The sequence below is a fragment of the Emydura macquarii genome, unplaced genomic scaffold, assembly GCF_026122565.2.
Source record: "Emydura macquarii macquarii isolate MOO-44397 ecotype Brisbane River unplaced genomic scaffold, CSIRO-AGI_Emac_v2 contig_561, whole genome shotgun sequence".
Lineage (NCBI taxonomy): Eukaryota > Metazoa > Chordata > Testudines > Chelidae > Emydura > Emydura macquarii.
Window position 1 is genome coordinate 8,784,500 of NW_027130698.1, and position 18,820 is coordinate 8,803,319.

General features: G+C 38.1%; 1 long non-coding RNA gene across 2 annotated transcripts in view; it reads left to right on the plus strand.

Annotated features, from left to right (window-relative positions):
* LOC137147643 (uncharacterized) overlaps nucleotides 1-13,444 on the plus strand; it is a 75,234-nt gene extending 61,790 nt beyond the window's left edge. For both annotated transcript variants that reach the window (XR_010918282.1, XR_010918281.1), the window contains exons 3-4: nucleotides 12,945-12,995; nucleotides 13,097-13,444. This is a non-coding gene — a long non-coding RNA (uncharacterized lncRNA). The remainder of the gene's footprint in view (nucleotides 1-12,944; nucleotides 12,996-13,096) is intronic.
* The last annotated feature ends 5,376 nt before the right edge of the window (nucleotides 13,445-18,820 follow it).

Consider the following 18,820-nt stretch of genomic DNA (forward strand, 5'->3'; position numbering starts at 1 on the left):
TGAAACTGTTCAAATCTTTTATTATGAAATCATAAGAAGCTCTGCTGTTGGGCTTTACTGCAGTTAAACTACACCAGTCCAAAAAAAAAAAAACTATGCTAAGTGTGGGATTTTATACACTTAAAATCTCTTTCCTATACCAACTGTCTTCTTGTCTGCAAAACACAAACCTGTACATCTCAGCACCTGAGATTTTCCAAGAGACCACTTGTCCCTTGGTACCAAACAAACAAACCTGATTATCCTACAGGAAATCTCAAGTTTACACTTGTTTTAAACAAACAAAAATCCTAGTTAACTCAAAGGGCTTGACCAGGGAGACCTGCTGAGCTTTTGTTGAAAGAAATACATTAATCCTTTTAAGTTGAATAAAGGAATTTTTTTCTACTGCACTGCACAGATTCTTGCTGAGTGATAACATTTCTGTAGAATCTCCATTTGTGGAGAAGGAAGGGTATAGACTTTCATAATGGCTCAAAGAAAAGGCAATAAATGAAAATAATGCATGCTTGGTTTTAAAAGTGAACACTGTTCAGAGGAGGCTTCCTATATCGATTAGAGTTAATGTACATTGTCTAGTCCTTTCTCTGCTGTACAACTCTAATGTACACCCAGTAATTGAAGGTGGTCCTTCCTTCTTCTAATCTAGCTCTTTAGCAAGTCCAAAATTAATCCCTGTGAAAGGAGATGCAGTATTTCAATCAGTCTGTTATTCCTGATTCACAGAAGCCAGGCTGCATTGTGGGTCCATTGAAGAATAAACCCCCTATCTAAAAAAGAAATAGCATTGTTTCTGTGTGCTCCCACTGCAGCTGATACAGATGTTAGTCCAGCATCTGAAACTCACAGCATCAGGCATAGCACTAATTAACTGCCATACTAATAAAACAAACAGACTAGTTTGTTTTATTTCAAATGCCCAGTGACCTCAATTATTTTGGCAGAGGTAATATTTTGTTATAACTGAAGGAGGGTTGGTCATTGCAGGGCCAACTTGGTATCCAATATGTTCACATGCCCCATACATCAGTAATGACTAATGTCAGTGCATTTATGCTCCTGCTTTTCATTGACCTAGTATTATTAGTGTTTTATTTCTTTGTATCTTTTTCTTCAGTCCGTGTTTGGTTTCACAAAACGAATTAATAAAACATTTCAGCCCTTCCTCTGCTGGAACATCTTTACTAGGCAACTACTATGAAATGAACACAATGTATCCCTGTCTGGGAGAGGTCTTTTTACATATGTTCACTTAGATTAATACATATGTAAAATGTAACATATCTCACCCCATACTATCTAGTGGTTAGATTATGCTGTACTACTCCTACCCAGCAGAGCAAAGTAATAAGGCCCTGTGACAGAGTGGGAGTAGCCTAAGGCTGACTCACCACCCTGTAAGCTTCCCCACAGGGGCCAAACTGAGGAGATAATTAAGGACTGGTGATTAATAAGCTGAATCCCCTAGTTAACTGATCTCAGCTGGGGATGGTTAAAAAGGAGACAGGAAGAGAGAGCGGAGGCTGGCAGGAAGGGTACAGAAGTCTAGGATCTCAGAGAGGTGAAATCTCTTCTTCCCTTTCACCCTGTGTCTTAGGAGCGGGTAGAAACTTGGGGAAAGTCTTAAGCTGTGGGGATATGAGCTTGTATGAGACATGGTAAATAATGTACACGGTGTTGGACCCACAGGAGAGTGTGTGTGAGAACTGTCTGCAAAAAAAAATGCATGAGGAAGGAGGGCCCCCTGTGACAGGCCCCCATCCAACATTCCTGGGCATCCATGTAAGACCTAGCTGACGTTTGCCTTCACATATGTGGTGGGACAGTATGGGCTGCACACCCAATACACCCCCCAGCAATTAAGTGGTCAGAGAAAGAGCAGGTTAGGAATGGGAAGTAGGCAGAGCTGTAGCTCCTCCCCTGTGGAAATTGCTGTTTATGAGAGAGAGGTGTATGCAGCATTTTGTAAAGGGCTGGTGCAGCATATTCTCTCCTCTCCTCTTGGGGGAAACAAGGAAGCTCTGGAAGAAGTGTGTCTCTGTATGACTGAATGCTTACCTGGTGTGGCTTCTGGAGTAATGCAGCTACAAGCGACGCATGCTGAGGACTGTTCCTAAAGGCCGATCCATCCCTGAGTTCATGTCATTGCCATGTACAGTTAGTGCAAAGTAGTAAAGAACCAACCTCAGCCACTTCCCTGGGAAGGGGATCACCTGTGAAGGCTTTCCCAAAAAAGTCTCTTTTCTGTGTGAATTCTAGTTAAATACTTGTTAAGTCTCTGGTTGGGAGGTGTGCACCTGAATCATATAATATCACCATCTGCAGTTCAATGTGGGCAGATCTTATCTCAGAATTGAATATAAGATCAATGCTCTAGTGGCTTGGGATGTTTGTATATTATATAAAATAACTTTGCTAATGGTGGTTTACTTTTCTACATTCCACCTCTGCAGCATAAATGCATTCTGGGATTCTTCTCAAATTTCTAGAAGTGAGAAGTTTAGTTCCTAAAGAATTCTTTCTAACAAAGTAAAAGCATGTGTGAATTCTGCTGACTATACGGGGGACTATTGTTATCTCAATACCCAAAACTACAGTAGATGTAAAGTGCAGTTCCTATTAATGCTATCAACATAACTGTATGAGTAAGCAGAGGACCAGATTCTGCCTCCCTTACTCATGTTGAAGAGCATTTTACTATATAAGTGTCCTCACTGATTTCAGGGAAACAAGTGGCTTAAGTACTACTAAAGTGTGAGTAAGGGTGACCCATAGGCAGAGGACTAAATAGCAGGAAGAATTTAAGGTAAAATGAAGGTTGAAAAGACTGTAGATATACATTCATCAACTTGAGAAGATCTCTCAAGTTTTAGAGGCTGTAAAGTGAGAATACTTGCAAATGGGTTTATTTTTTTGTAATAGTCCATGTCGACTACGTGCGTTTAATTACAGTCAGAAGACTTAGAATATGATTTCCCAACTAAAATATTTTACCAAAAAAAATCTACAGCTTTTAAAAAAAGAACTCCCTGCATTTCACCGAACCTCCCATTTTCCGTAGATTTACCCATTTTACCTAAACTGTAATGGCAAGAAGGCATAAAAACAAATAAATTATTCATACTTGTTGTGAGGGACCTAAGTTTGGAAGGGGAAGCCGCTAAGAAATCTAATCTGTCACAGTGCCGTTATACAGCCCATATCTAGTGTACGTACACTGACAATACAATGAAAATAACAGTAGGTATGTGTTACAGATCAGATTAAGCACACAGAGTTTGAATAAGTGGTTTGTTTTGATTTCTGAATGACAGTAAAAGGATTAAGTGGGTTTTTTTTCCTGTTCAGTGAGCTTGCTCATTTTTTAACCATTTCTGCTTTCAAAGAAAGAATAATCCTAGTTCATGCAGTCTCTCATCATCTGTAAGTCTTTTCATACTTTGCAGTAAATTTATTAAATGAAATTTTCTTTTCTTCTACTTCAACTGTCCCTAAGCAGATCACAGTTTCCTCAGTTACTTTTATTATTTGATTTAAAACAACATTGTGGATTACCTGCAAGCATTCACTATGCGTGAAATTTATTCCTGTACAGCAGACTAATAATACAAGTCTTGCATCACTCAAGAGATGGATCAAATGAAAGTTATGTGGTACATATGCCACTCGGCATATGGGTGAATTTTACCCTTTCAGAGCTGTGATTGGTCACATAACTGGTATGGTACCATTCCAGTTCCTTGGATGGATCAGGGCTGGAGATGGTTGTGGGAAAATGTCAATTTTGCCGCAATTTTTAAAATTTTTTTATCTTTTTTCCTGTCAGGGAACTTGAAACAAACACTTCAGACTCATTAGGTAAGCTTAGAAATGTACCTAGAGGGGTACATTTTTTTTAGAGGCTGCACCAGCAATTGAATTGTGGGCCCAGTCCATTTAATATAGACACATTTTACAGAGACAGCTTATGCCACCAGAAAATGATTTCAGGCCTCAGCCAAGGGGAAAATATATCCTTAGATAACTATGCTGCCTAGTACAGCAAGGCATCTTAAGCATTCAAGATACATAGCTGATTGTGAAAGCAGCCTCTGCTAATATAAACCTATGCAGTGATAAAACAATGCTGACAACCTCCACAAACCTTTAAATAGCCATTTCCAAGCTGGCAGATCTAAATTGCAGCAAAACAAAGTAATCACACAAAGAATTCATTGCAAATTAAAACAATTCAGTGTTGTCACTCTGTACTGAAGCTTCACAAATAAAAATGCAGCATTTTTCTTATTTACTTATTATAGAAAATATCTTTTTGCTATAAAAGTAAGCAAATGTTCTTTGTGAATAAAAGAAATGTTGGGAAACAAAGCTCATTTAAAAAACACTTTGCCCCCCAACAATGTCATTGTTTTTAAAAAATAATTTGTTATAACATGTTATTGTAGTTCACTTAGAGAATATGTAGCACTGATAATTTGCTCTTTAAAAATAATGAGCCCAGTGAACTCTTCTCTGTTCAAGAATTTCTCATGTATACGTTTTTTTGTTTTTTGTTTGGTTTTTTTGTTTGTTTTTTTTTTTGGGGGGGGGGGCCTTAATTCATTATTTGCAGCTGTTCAAGGAATAGTTTGAATGAGCAACTCAGTTGTTGGTCTCAATGAATATTCCCAGTTCATTTATTTTTGACACGAGTCACCTAAGTTATATAATAATGCTTCTTAAACTTGCCTGTTCACAAGTGATCTGTAGATATTTGTAGCTGTCTGATGAATCTATTGAAGGTACAATTCATACTTGGGCAAAAGGCCAGCAGAAGGTCCATGTACCACCTAGACTATCAAAAAGATGGCTCTCTACACCAGGACTCACCTTGCATTAATATTAAAATAGCTTTTCAAAATGAGCAGGAGAGCATCTCCAGTGCAAATATCTGTATGGATAGTTATTCAAAGTGGACATTTGTGACATTCATGCACATAGAACCTCATTCAAACCTTCACTGAGATGAGAGGAAATTCTCACCAATACCAGTGGAGTAAATCAGAAATTTTATTTACAGGAATATTGGAAAAGAGTGTAAAATGCTGGTGTAACCACCTTTTCTTTTTCTTATTTCATGGTCTTCAGCAATCAGACAAAAACACCTTATTGCTGTAATTACAGCTGCTGATTCTATTTGCTCTGAGCTGATACGGAAATATTCCCAGACATGATGGCCGTTTAGAGCCTTGATTGACCGCACAGAACTAGTTGCTATTTCAGCACAATAGAACATGTGCGGGAAGTTGTTAACCAGGCTCAGTAGCTATTTTGAAGCTGGTGTGGTAGGCAGACATTCCTGCATGTACACAAATACACCCTTAATTAGAAGCTGCAAGTTCCTGACTAATCAGTAGTGAGTTCTGTCAGGGATACAAAATTGTCAGGCTTGTGGAGCACAAGTCAGATCCAGCCCAACCCTGTAAGGAGGAGATAGAGCTGCCAGGAGGAGCCTTGAATCTGTGGTTTGAATCTCAGTATATTTTCCTGTAACTTTACAGAAGTCAGTGGGATTGAGACTTGGAAAACACCATATAGGAGGAATCATAGACTGGAGGCCAAATGTCATCCTGAGGTGTATTATATAATGGAACCAAAGACAGTGTGTGAACCTAGCTGCTACAGTCATTGTCAGGGATTTTTCTTATTTGAAGTTACGCATGCACTCAATGGTGTGGATGCTGAAACAGTTGGTTATGTAGGACAACTAAATGCTTTATTTAATTGTCAGTATAATACCCAGGGTGAGCTAACGTGAAAGCAGAAGATCTCCAATTGTCTGAAGTCCCAATTCCTGTATTTATTTTGTAAGGCATTATAAAAATATGTATTTCAGGTTTAGGACCTATGTTATATTCTTCATTTTAAAGGAAAATAACATCTCTCTCGTTAGTGTCATTAGTCTAGGTAGGATGCATTGTAACTGCTGTGCTGTAATGTGTTATCTTTGGAGCCTTATTCAGTTAAAGGCATTTGAAACTAGTAAGTGTGTGTAACTCTCTTACGGTAAAGACTGGTACTGGATTCCTTGGAAGAGAAAGAAAGTCAATCCCATTACAACTTCCACTTTTAGTATTTAGAGACTCCTACAAAAAATCTAGCTATTGTCTCATGCAAGGATATGAATTCATGATCTGTGCAAACCCTTTGTCAGACAAAGAAATCCTGTAGCACACAATTGGTAAGTAAATTCACTTACCTCCCTTCTACATAGGTTACATTAGGTTGGGCACACAACAAGAAATACAATACACAAAGCAAATAAACAAGTATTTAAGAAACGACCCCTTCAGATATTCAGCCAGGGTGCACAGTCTGAGCTTCACAATGCCATGTTGCAGCAATGGGTCAGTGCAGACTGGGTCTAGCAGTGCAAACCCCTCTCCTTCACAAGTCCCTTTGCTTTGAGAGTTTGTGGGTGTGCCACAGCTTCAAGAAATAAATGCCCCTTGTGCCTGAACAAACACGCATTACTTTAACCAAGACATCAGAGCTGTTATCCATAAGGAGGTTGGGCTACTCTTGCTTTCCCCCGCCCCCATCTAATAGGCCAGACTAAGTGGTGTAACAGGGTGAAATCCCATTGAACTAAGCGGGACTTTTGCCATTGACTTTACTGGGGCCAGGATTTCACCCATGGTTTAATAAACTAGGACCTTGGGCGTAACCATGAGTTGGTTGTTTTTGGAGATGGAGGGCTGGCCTTATGGACACTGCTATGGCAGATACTTGACAGTAGCTGAAGGAGAGTGACCATCTAGAAAAGATATAAGTGCATGTTGGTGACATCACTCCTCTGCCCTATTCCAAGAGGGCCAATAGCATTTCACTAGAATGAGGCTATAGTGGGAGAGGTTCTCTGAGGATAAAGATATTCCCCAGAGTGATATTTTCTCCTGCAGATGCTGTTCTTTGATTTCTGAGACATAAGCTTATTGCCAGGCCATCAACAGATCTGGATATTGCTATTTTAATTAAAAATAGAGTGCCTTTCAATGCATATGTTGGGTCCTTTGTGATTTACATAGATTTTGGAGGGACCAATTTTTCTTGATTTGTTTTTTAACAGTATTTAAAAAAAACAAAATTAATTTTTTTTAAAAGTTGATAAATGCATCCTCCACAATTCTTTAAAGAATGTAAATGTTGTTGACTAAATCTTAACAAATCCCTGGGAGCTATGATTTCAGTGAAAGACTGAAACTAGTTAGTGATTAATTTCAGCAAATCCCTGTGAAAAGCTGTAGACAAAGAACATCTGTGGGTTTCTTCATGGAAAAAAGGAGTACTCTGGGCATTGCAGCACATAGAAAAGTACAATACCTAGAAGACAGTAACTGAGCTGGTCTGAGAGTTGGGTGGGGAAATAAAACTGGACATGTGAAATCATAAACTGACCTCAGCTTTGCTGGAATGCTGGGTTCACAGGTTAAAAGAATTAGAATAATAAGCCGAAAATGAAGGTAAAATGTTAAATATCTGCTAACGCTCACTGAATATATTTAAAATATTTATGGCAGCTGGCTCTGCTCCCACACTGAATCCAATGTTGAAAAGTAAATTAACTTTTCTGGAGCAATAAATACAATAAAATGTATCAGTTAGTTAGTAATCAATAATTTGATTTTTACAAAGAGAGATCCACCTTTTTACAGTTCATAATCATAGTTCACTGATTCCTGGCTTAATCTGATATAAAGTGTAATATAAAAGATAACTTTGAGTCAACTTCAGAAAAAAAACCCCAGTCATATACTGAAGTCTTCTTGCACTAAGAAAAGGACAAAATATTTTCTAAGCTCTATTATGCTTTAAAATAGCGTAACCTGGGCATTCACCCAATTTTACTGCTACAGCTGATCTTGGTAGTGTCAGGATGGCTCTTTTTCTTTTCACTAATCCCTTTTGCATTCTTGACTGCTCTCAAAATAAATTATTTGTCAGACAACTCACCTTGCCAGGGAGATGACAAAACAAAGAGGAGGAGGAAGTGGAGGCGTTTTATGACATGGCCTTCAGCTCTTCTTTTTTGAAAGGATCCTTTCTGCAATTTGTCTGTAGGGGTTAGAAGTATGTTTTAATTCTGCCATTGAGACATGGTGCAAGCAATGATGACAGTGAATATTCATCCCTGGCAAATATTTCACTGAACTGAGAGTCTAATGGCAATTTATTAAAACTGGTTTCCACTGCCGCTGCTTCCCTTATGGTTTCAGACTCATTTTCCATTTGTTGAGAGAGAGATGTAGCAGTTTTAGAATAAGTGGCAATACATAACTCCTATGAGCATTATTGCTGCCATTTTCAAAAAGGCATATGTGACAAAGAGTTTCTTTAAGTTGGTAACTTTTCTAAGTAGAGCTGGTGGAAAAGCAATCATTAAGGCAAACATTGGAAGAATACAGACATTTTAGTTGGTTTGTGAATGACCAGGTAAGAGGGATGAGGAGCAGCTTATTAGATGATTGATGCAAATCATTTGCACCAGCTTTTCTTTGGCCAAATGTTTTGAATAACCTTCCAGCATGGTAACGTTGGTTAGTGGTGAGAGGAAGGAGAGAGCTACCTTCCCTCTTCAACTTGAACCTTCTACTCAAATGGCAGGATGGCTGTATGTCTTGAATGTCTGTTTCAGCTGAGATCAGAGCTGTGGAAAGCACTGTAGTGATATGCTGGCAGGGGAGAGAGTTGGGGGCAGAGGGAGGACAGGAGCTGCAATTGTACCACCAATATGAAGGAGGAGATGAAGAGATGACTCTGATGGAGTTTGCCCCTTCTCCGGATACTGCCAATACACCCATTTTAAGCCCTTTTGATAAACATCCTTGCAAAGAGTGATGCTTTATTTTCATTTAGACAGCATCAGATTGTGCCAAGGTGCAATCATTTTCAAACCTACTTCCCGAAAAAACACTCTGAAGCCTTCTACATCAATTTGAACAACCAACTCTCATATCAAAGAACACAAGTTGAACACTCTACACAACTCTTAACATAGTCCGTGTAATTTCTATGGACATCATATAAACCTTTCTAGCAAATGAGCTTAATCCAAGTGTATTTGCCCAGGGATGCTGCCTCCCTTCTTTGGCTATGGCTAAGTGGGAGTGTTTGTGGTTAAAAAGGAAAACAAATGAACAGTCTCTACAATTCTTCTATCCTTCCTGTACATTGGAACACACACATTTATGCACACTTCAGAAAATAATTCAAGAGTGGATATTTTTGAAGGAGATGTTAGTTGAAATATTAGTCTCATATCACTGTACAAGACTGTCCTTGGCATGTCCCCTTTAACTTATGAATTCACTTGCACAATGTCACCTGAATAACTGTTATGCTGCACTACATGACATTTTAAAACTGAAGGAGCTGGATCTGCATGGCTGATTTTAGTTTAGAAGGGGAAACAAAAATCAATTTACAAATAGCAAATATTTTCTTTCACATTCAGGACACCTTTGGCCTTAATTTGGGCAGCTGGCCAGGGAGTAACTAGCAGCTGAAAGTTATGACAACACTTTAATTTCCTTCTCAGTAGCATGCACACGGATTCTCCTTTATGTGCACAGACTCTGCTGCTGTGGGAAGCTACAGTTGAGTGTATTGTGTGTGGAGTTTGGAGGCTGGAGACCTGGGTTCTAGTTCTGACTCTACCATTAACTAATTACAGCCTTGAGCAAGCCAAGGTGTTTGTGTACCTCACTTTACTCTTCTCTAAAATGGAAAGATTGCCCATCTTTGTAATGAGCCAATGGAATTACAAAATATTAACATTCAGTAATTTTATTTATTGTGGCCAGTTTAGATGTATCTTTTTCCCTGCACATCATTAATTATAATTTAAAAAGATTATTTTCTATTGTCCTAATTTTACCTCACTCTCTCTTAATGAGTTTAACTGAATTCTTCAACTTATTTCACTTTTTTTTGTCATTTCCTAGCAGAACTTATGAGAGTTCCTACACAACTTTCTGAAAGGCTTAAATTTAAAGTAAACCTTTCAGATAAAACTCTAATCCTGAGTTAAAAGCTGTTAGGCCTTGGTCTCTCATTGTGATTGACACCTCCAGACTGCTGAACCGTCTTCCTGGGCACATCACAATGTAGGATTGGGACTTTATTTTGTACTCTGTAGGAAGTGGATTGAAAGTTTGTGCTGCTTCAAGACAATAAAAGCAGTTATGATACCAGAGAGACACTGTAGGGGTTTTATTGTATGTTCAGCTCCAGATATTAACATGTACAAATACTGCTAGTTTTTTATGGGACAATGCAAAACTATAATTAGGTTATAAATAAATATTAATTAGGAATTTTATTTAAAAAGAAGAATTTAATTCAGTATAATGACAATGAGGCCAAAATAGGGAATAAAAACAAAATGTGAACATATAACAAAAAGTAAATTCCCTTTTCGGAAGGCTTATATTTTTCAGAAATTCTTGTTTGTTTAAATTCCATTCTAATTCGCCTTTCCCTGTATCTCTGTGCTGTAGGTCAAAACAGTGAATAGTGTTTCATCTTCAAATGGGGAAAAAACACAGATTTTGTATTAATAAAATGTACTAATGATTCCCTTTTAGGAGCAAGGCTTGTTTTCATTGACAGTAAGAGGGTACACACACCTGTAAAAGCCTTTCTCCCACATTCAGTGACTTCTTATCACAGCAAACTCTTCTGTTTTCTAAAGTCATTATTCCTCCCTACATAGGATATGGGGAAGGAAAGCTGTTGGTGTGAGACCTAGTGCCTGGTTTCTTTGGGATCTGATTCTAGTTCATCGTAAATATAGATGTGCCACTGGGGTTGACAGTTTTATTCAGATGATGATGATGACTAGGAAGATTTATTAGGATCATTATTGGGCAGTATTTCAGAGTCAATGTGGATATACACAAGTGGCAAATTCATTTTCAAGAAAATTAGTCTCTCAATTCAAGATGGCAACCTCCATGGCCAGCGTGTTGGGAGAGAATCCCCTGTGGTGCTAAATAATCACTCAGATGACACTGGAGGAAAGCGGAGGGTTGGGAGAAACAGTGTTTCACAATATAGGACCTCATCCTGTGTGTGGTGCTGAGCGCCCTCAACAACCTCTGAAATCTATGAGAGTTCCCAGCACTTTGTGGGAGGTGCTCAGCACCATACAAGATGGGGCCTTATTGATTTCATTATGGATTTTCTATATGGGTGAGTGCTATCTTTAGATAGGGTGACCAGATGTGCCTATTTTTTATAGGAACATTCCTGATATTTGGAGCTTTGTTTTATATAGGGGCCCATTACCCCTCACGCCCTGTCCCGATTTTTCACACTTGATATCTGGTTACCCTACCTTTAGATCTAGCAGAGAAAAGTGGTATATTGATCAGCAGTGATTTCTGTACTATTCCTAACAAATAACTTGAGTATTTAACCTCTACAGTAAGTGTTCAACTGTTACATTTTTTATGGTAACCCCATATGTATATGAAAATGTTGCTTCTCTATCTGGACATTAATGTGGTGCTCAATCACTGTACTATACAAATGCCTCCAGTGTTGTCTGTCAGGAATGTCATTCTGAGTAGATGAATCCCCTTACAAAGCCCTGATGTTATTTTTAGGCTTTATAGACACTTTTCTGACTCCGTGTTTTTGCATTAGTCAATATGTCTGCTGGATGAAATGTCCATTTTGAATCTCATATGATATTAGCATGTGAACCTACTTGTGTTCAGAATATATTTGATTTGTCTAGAAATACCACTCTACTAGTTAGATATCAGTCATTGCTTGGACATTGGCTGGAAGAATCCAGTGGATAGTTCTTTAGCAATATGGTTCCTAGGACTTCTCTTAGTGCTTATATATGGTTATCAGAATTAGAGTAATTAATCCTCTCATGCTGATGATTCTACTCTCACACCAATCTTGCGTTAATGAGAGCTGGTTAAACATTTTCAGTTAAAATTGTTTCAAATGGAAAATTGTTTTTCAACTAAACAAAATTTTTGTATGATAAATGTCTGTGTTCTGTGGAAAAAAATGCCTTTTTTTAAACTCCCCTCCATGGAAATTATTCTTTCATTTATTTATTTATTTTTAGCTAAAGACAGCAAACTTACATCTGAAAAAATACTTTTCTGTTTTATGAGAAAAAGAATTTTGATGTTTGTTTAATTGAAATTTTCTGTGTGGGGGGACATTTTCTAACCTTCTCTATCTCCACTGATTATACTAGAGTTATTTCTGACATACACTGGTTTAAGTGAAAGAAGAATCGGATCACCTCTCTCTCACCATTGGAAATATGTGCTTTAATTGCTTTCTGTTTGTAAGCTATAACCAATAGCATTCTCGAAAGAATAGCGAGATTTTGGGAAAAGTAGGGTGGTTGTATAAGGATTGTAGGGGGAAAATGTTCACAACAATTGGTAACAAAAACCTTATATTCATTCAGTTCATGCCCTTTGTTGCTATACTTACAAAGTTTTAAAAGTTGTAAATTGAAATCCTGGCCTATTAATATCAGTGGAAAAACTCCCACTGACTTCAACAAGGCCAGGCCTTCACTCTCTGTTTGTTGGGAAACAATGAGAGAGTGGGCAAAACTAGGATGGGAGAGATGTCGCTTTTCTTGCATATTTTTCTATGCGCAGATCAGCCACAAATAAGTTTTCCATCGCTAAAAAGTAACATGACCATTGTAACATGGCTAATTGTAACAGTCAGAAAGTGTAGCACATTCTTAGGATAAAGATGTATTGCGTCCTGGCATGATTCAATCCTTTCTTGAGCTGTATGCTGCTAGAAGAGTTTTATACACAATACTTTAGTTACTTTAACATCTAAATTGCCAAAAATTGTAATCCAGCATTTTCATTATAATTGTGTAATTTCTCTGTACTCATGCATCATAGACAATGAAGTGGAATTGGAATAAATGGCTTTGTCAACTCAACAAACCTTAAGTAAGTTTAATGCTCACTACTGCCATTGGTATTCAATATCACTAGATATTTTACCTTGAATAATCACTGATGGACATTGATTTTGTCTTTGCTCTTCACAGCACAGCGAAATTAATGTGAAAGTCAGAGTCAAATGAGTCCCAGCGGTGTCCTCCACTCTGCCGAGAAGCACATTTCAGATACTGAAGAACAGGCAACTGACTCAGACCTACGGTATCTTGTATTGCAACAATTAATGGGTATGAATAGTTCTCACCGGGGGATTTCAGTTACCTTTGTATTAACTTTAGAGGTTAGACTCCTGCAACTGTTCGATGAGATTAATGTATGGTAGTTTATGAACTGATTAATTCTTGTCTTTAAATTCAATTATATACTATAGATTCTCTTATCTTCCTTTTTAACAATGGTTCTCAGAGGCATTTGTATGTTATAATAAAGTGCTAACAAGGGGATCATAATGATTATGGAGTTTGGTATCAGAAACACATATTGTATAGTAAACAATCTGTCATTATATTGTAAACAGAGAGGCAGTTGTTTCTAGATATTTTCCCCTGAGTCGAATAGCTTGGGTGTCTGCTGGCTTCGGTTATATCATAACCATTTCATTTAGGTGAATGTGTGGTGAAGTTTAGCTGTAGGAATACTGTAGCTAGATTGCATGATTTCTTTTAGGAAAAAAGGTAGCATGGACATGACACCTATTTTGAATTTTGTAGCACTGGCTATAGCTAGAACATAGTTTAAAATATATAACCATAGAAGACAGCTGGTTGATAGATCTGAGAGCAGATATGCACATTGTGGGACAAATTTTTATTTTTCTCCTGATTTGCTTTGGGTGTGGACAGATTGGAGTTACAGCAACAACAACAAAAAAGCATTGGCCAAAAAGTCACAGGGGAACCTGAGAGCAGCAATTCCTGTACCACTGCTCACAACAACTTTGTAAACAGGTCCCCAACATCTCTTACCAGATTTTAACAAATGTTCAGGAATGGCTACAATCCTAACTACATCCTCCACCCAGCAAAATGTGGCCCTTGTGACCCTCAGCGAGTAATACACTTTTAAGTCAGGTTGTCAATATGCTGTCTATCCCAGTGCAGAAAACATTCAGGAAATAACTTTATCATGAGAACTAACATATTTGGGATGTAATCAGTATCCCAAACTTCAACCGCTATTGTTGACAGCCTCTATTTTTTTGCAGTGTGTGATAGATGGTGATATCTATCTGTCATTGAACTAAAGTCTGTTTGCAAAAAGAGGAGAGTGTATGCTTCACACAGCAGTATGCACACACTGCAGAGTTCCATTAATGTGTCATTCATTTCATTTCAGTTGTCAAACTTTTCAATAAGTAAATGATTGGAAAGTTAGTGATATGTGCAAAGAACATTTTTTCAATTAGCGATGCCCATTAACTGAATGAGGAGGGAGGGTTGATATTTCCCCCCTGAATTAGCAGGTACACAAATGGAATGTAGGCTATAAATCATTATTTAATAATTCACCAGAAAATAAATATGACATAAAAGATAATTAGAGAATTGTACTACTCGCCTTCATCTTAATTAGGAATGAAGGAGATTTGACATTGTGTACAAAACTGTTAAACTTTGTTTATGTGGAGATGGGTATCAGAACAGAGTTACATCAAAGACATTTCATGGAGGAATATAGCTGCTGGCATAGTAGGTCTTGTACATAACTTCAGGAAAGGTATCCAACAGTTATGATTCTAAAATCTAAATGCAATGTGCTGGAACAAGACTGGTGAACAGGTTTGTTTGGCTATTTCTGTAATGACCTATCGCCTGGCACACACAAACATGTATGCCAGCCAATTCCATTGGAACGAAATTAATAATCTATCTCCATTCTGTAATAATAGTTAACTTTGCCAGAGCAGAAACATTTGGATATATTTTCCTGTAACAGGGTTTACTAGAGAGAATTAGAGTTGTAAAGTATACTAAGCATTTAAACACACAATAGATTTGAAAATTCTCTACCATAAAATAAACAAGCTGTGTATGAAACACATTTTTTTGTGTGTTTTGGTCATGCTAACTTTAAATTTTGGGCCAGATCTTCAACCTCACTGTGTCTCCTTTGTGCCTCTCTTAAGCTTTAAGATGGGAATTCCGCTTGCATAGTGGACGCTGTATAAAGGCAGTGCAATTGTCTGTATATTGCCCTTACCTCCCTTCCTCTCCCAGCACAGTGGATATTCAGGAGCCATGTACAAAACAAGCTGTGCTCCAGGGATCCTGGTCTGGTCAAATGGGGCCTTACTGCCAGGAGAAGTTAGGGCAGCCTCAGAGCTGCTCTAGCTGGTCAAACCAATCTCTAGCTGGTAAATATTGGAGTAAACGGGGAGGCAGAAAGGTGGTGAAAAGCTGTCTATGGCCTCTTTCCTCAGGTGTGCTGAGTTGAGCTCTGGAATAGCTGGGCAGCTAGCCCAATACATGTACATTGGTTTTTACCATGTGCTAATAATCTTCCAAACTTGGGATTTAAGTGTTATACAGGCTGGATGTAGACAGCAAGACCTAGATCAATCTACAAGCATTTCTAAAGTTCATATATTTGTAATATCTTGGGGATGTACCTGGGTTACACCAAATGGTGGGATCTGTCCATGACAGGCAGCTTTTTCTCAGCCTTTGTCTTTTGTGTAGTTATTTCTACCTTTTAAGTGCTATATTGGATTCCTTTTGTTCTGGTTCTTTGGCCAATAGTTTGTTGAAGAAGTGAGGTTAGTGTTTTCAAAAATAGGAACATAAAGTCTGTATTTAGCCCTTTAATTTTCAGAAGAGCTAAATATGGATACAGGGCCCTAATTTTGAAAATGTTGGTGCTGCTCTTACAGTGTGATTTGAAGATGACAGGGACAGAATTTATCTTGATCTCCCTGGGGTGGGTGTTTGAAAGACTTGAGACTACTATTCTGAAGCCTGTTCCTTTGGCTCCCTCAAGTTTATTCCTGCACTCAGTTAGTTGCACTGTTTGAGACAATCGTATTTGCCTGCTGAGTTCTGAAAAGAGTGCAAGTCTGTCAGATGCCCTGGGTTTACTTTATTAAGGGCATTATAGTGCAGTTCCAGAAGCCTGAAGTGAATCTAGTAGGCAATGCAGTGACAATGGCAGTTTTGAAGCACCGTGCTATATACTCTCTTCAGCTCATGCTGCTTAGGTGATAGACTGCTGCTTTATCTATCACCTGCAGCTTTCTCGTGAACTTTTCTCCAGACCCAGACAGACTAAATTACAACATTTCACCCTGGAGGTGACAAAGGCATGAACCACCGTGGCCAGCTCATCACCTGAGAAGATTAGACAGCTAGCTGGAGATGGAAGAATTTGCTTTTGCTTTTGCTTAATATTACACACACAGTAATGAGTCTAGTGTGACTCCTAGGCTGTTGACTATCTTAACTACTATAGGACAGGCACCCTCAACTGAAGGCATGGTGGTGGTGTGCAAAAGTTCTTTAAAGGAGCTCCGTCTTCCAACTAACAGAATTTCAGTCATTCCTTGGTTCAGTTTGTTTTTCATGCAGCTGTTTTTTCTCTGAGCTCTGATCTCCTGCATTCACTGAGACAACACAGTCCAAGCTGAATGAGGAAAATACAGAGCTGTCTGTCACTGGTATTTTGCTGCCATTGCTTTGTCCTTTCACAGTATCTCTTAATGATTCTACATAGATGTGAAAGGATTGAGCTTTGTTGGTTCTGCATGTCAGTTTTCTTTTTGTATTACCTGACATGATATCCAGAGATAGTGAACAATCCTTGTAAGAGTATCTGTACATTGAAAGAGAGAATTTCATCTATTCATAAATGTAAAACCAAATAAATCTCAAAACATTAAATATTTGTATTAATGTGCTACAGTAATTAGATGTCCTTGTTTAATTATAAGGGACAGGAGTCAAAATTGTGCCCGGGCAAAATTTTATGGACTTTTTAACAAGCAACAGACTCTACAATTCCAGATGAACCTTTACTGCAGATACAAATATATATATATTTAAATAATATTATTTTTTGAAGATCCGAACTTCCAGGTATCTCATCACCTTCCCAAAACTAGAAGCAGAATTTCCAAACTACCACAAGAAAGTCAGTTCTTGACAGATGTCAGTCTCCTATTTACAGTATTAGATCCCAGCTCAGCAGGATACTTGTGCATGTATCTAAGTTTAAGCACCTGTGTAGTCCCATTGCTTAAAGTGAAGCATGTGATTAAGCACCTGGCTGAATTAGGGCCTCACAAAGTTGCAATAGTTTGGATAAAGCTCAGATAAGCTTTCAAATTTTGGGGATCATATCCTACTCAAATTAGACTTCCAATCATTTTTAAGTTTGCTGTCACTGCTAGTGAAACATCCGGATGATAGAAGTACATCTTGTGAAGGGGAGTCAAAAACGTTTTGCATATTTGAGATGTAGATTGAATCTTTTTAGCCTGTTCATTTCATTGCTGTCCTCTATCTCCCACTAGATAGAATCTGTATAAATTGTCACTTATTTAAGAATCTACTCTTAGTTGGGGAATTTTTTATGTCATCTGGCTTTCAGTTGAGGCACAGAAAGATCTCAGATGCTTTGGTCCTTTCACTTTAGAAAAGAAAAGAAAAGAAAAGAAAAGCTGTGCTTCATAACTGGCTACTTTGTGCAAACAGCTCTATGGAGCCTTTTAACCCCTTGGCACAGATTTTCCTAATGTAAGACCCAATGTCCATGTGCATTGCATGTCCACATTTGAGCATGCAGTCACCATACTTTTGTGTGTGCAAATAACATATGCATTTTTAATTGAAGTAGATGGTATGTGTAGGTGTTAGTATAAAGATGTACAGGCATCTCAAACCTGAGCCTTTGAGTCAAACACTGACTAACTCCAAGCAGTGATAAACACCATCCTCTGCAACTCCCAAACGTTTGGCTTTGGGAGACAACCTATCCCCTGGAGGCAACCATTTATATGTGTCTTTTTTTCTCCAGTCTAATAAATTATTCTAGATCCGTGTTTCCCAGTGTGCCATCAGGCTTGAGCAGGTGTGCCACAGAATTTTTTGAAAAATTACTTGAAGAGTTCTGAACTGGCTCATGAATATTCATGAGTTCATTTGGAGACTATATGGTGGTGTGCCTCAAAGTAATTAAAGGTATCAAAGAGAAAAGTTTGGGAACCCCTGTTCTAGATGGCAAATTAAGCAAAAGGAAAATACACTGTCTGTGAATTTCAATAAGTAAAACTAATTTTTGTTTCTGTTAAGTACAGTAGTGTTGTTCAGAAATGGGATCAATTCACATACATTTTTCCAATGTATAAATACGCTGATCATGTATACATTTTGAAGTCAAGTCTTTTTTCACCACTTCAGCCACAGACAATAACTCTATATAGCCTCAGTACTGTGTAATATTCTAACAAAGGTCTCATTGCTATGATCTGTTATGTTGCCTGCCAGGCATTACAGTTGATCAATTACTGCATAGATTTGTTAGACTGGCCATAGTACAGCCCTCTCTTTTCTTGTGCAGCCTGCCCGGCAGGTTGGAAGCAGGCTGTCTGAGCAACACAATGAAAAATGATGAGAAAAAATGAGAAAGGAATATGGAGACTCTCAGTTGGAGGCATGAAAGAAAAAAATATAGGAGAAACCAAGACTGATTAGGAGTACATGCATCTCTAACCCCATTTCTTGTAATATCCATAATAGCTATTAAAATTTTAAAGTTCATTCGTTGATGCCTGTATAACCTGCAAGGTGACATGGGAGTTTAAGTAGTTTCACCATCCAAGG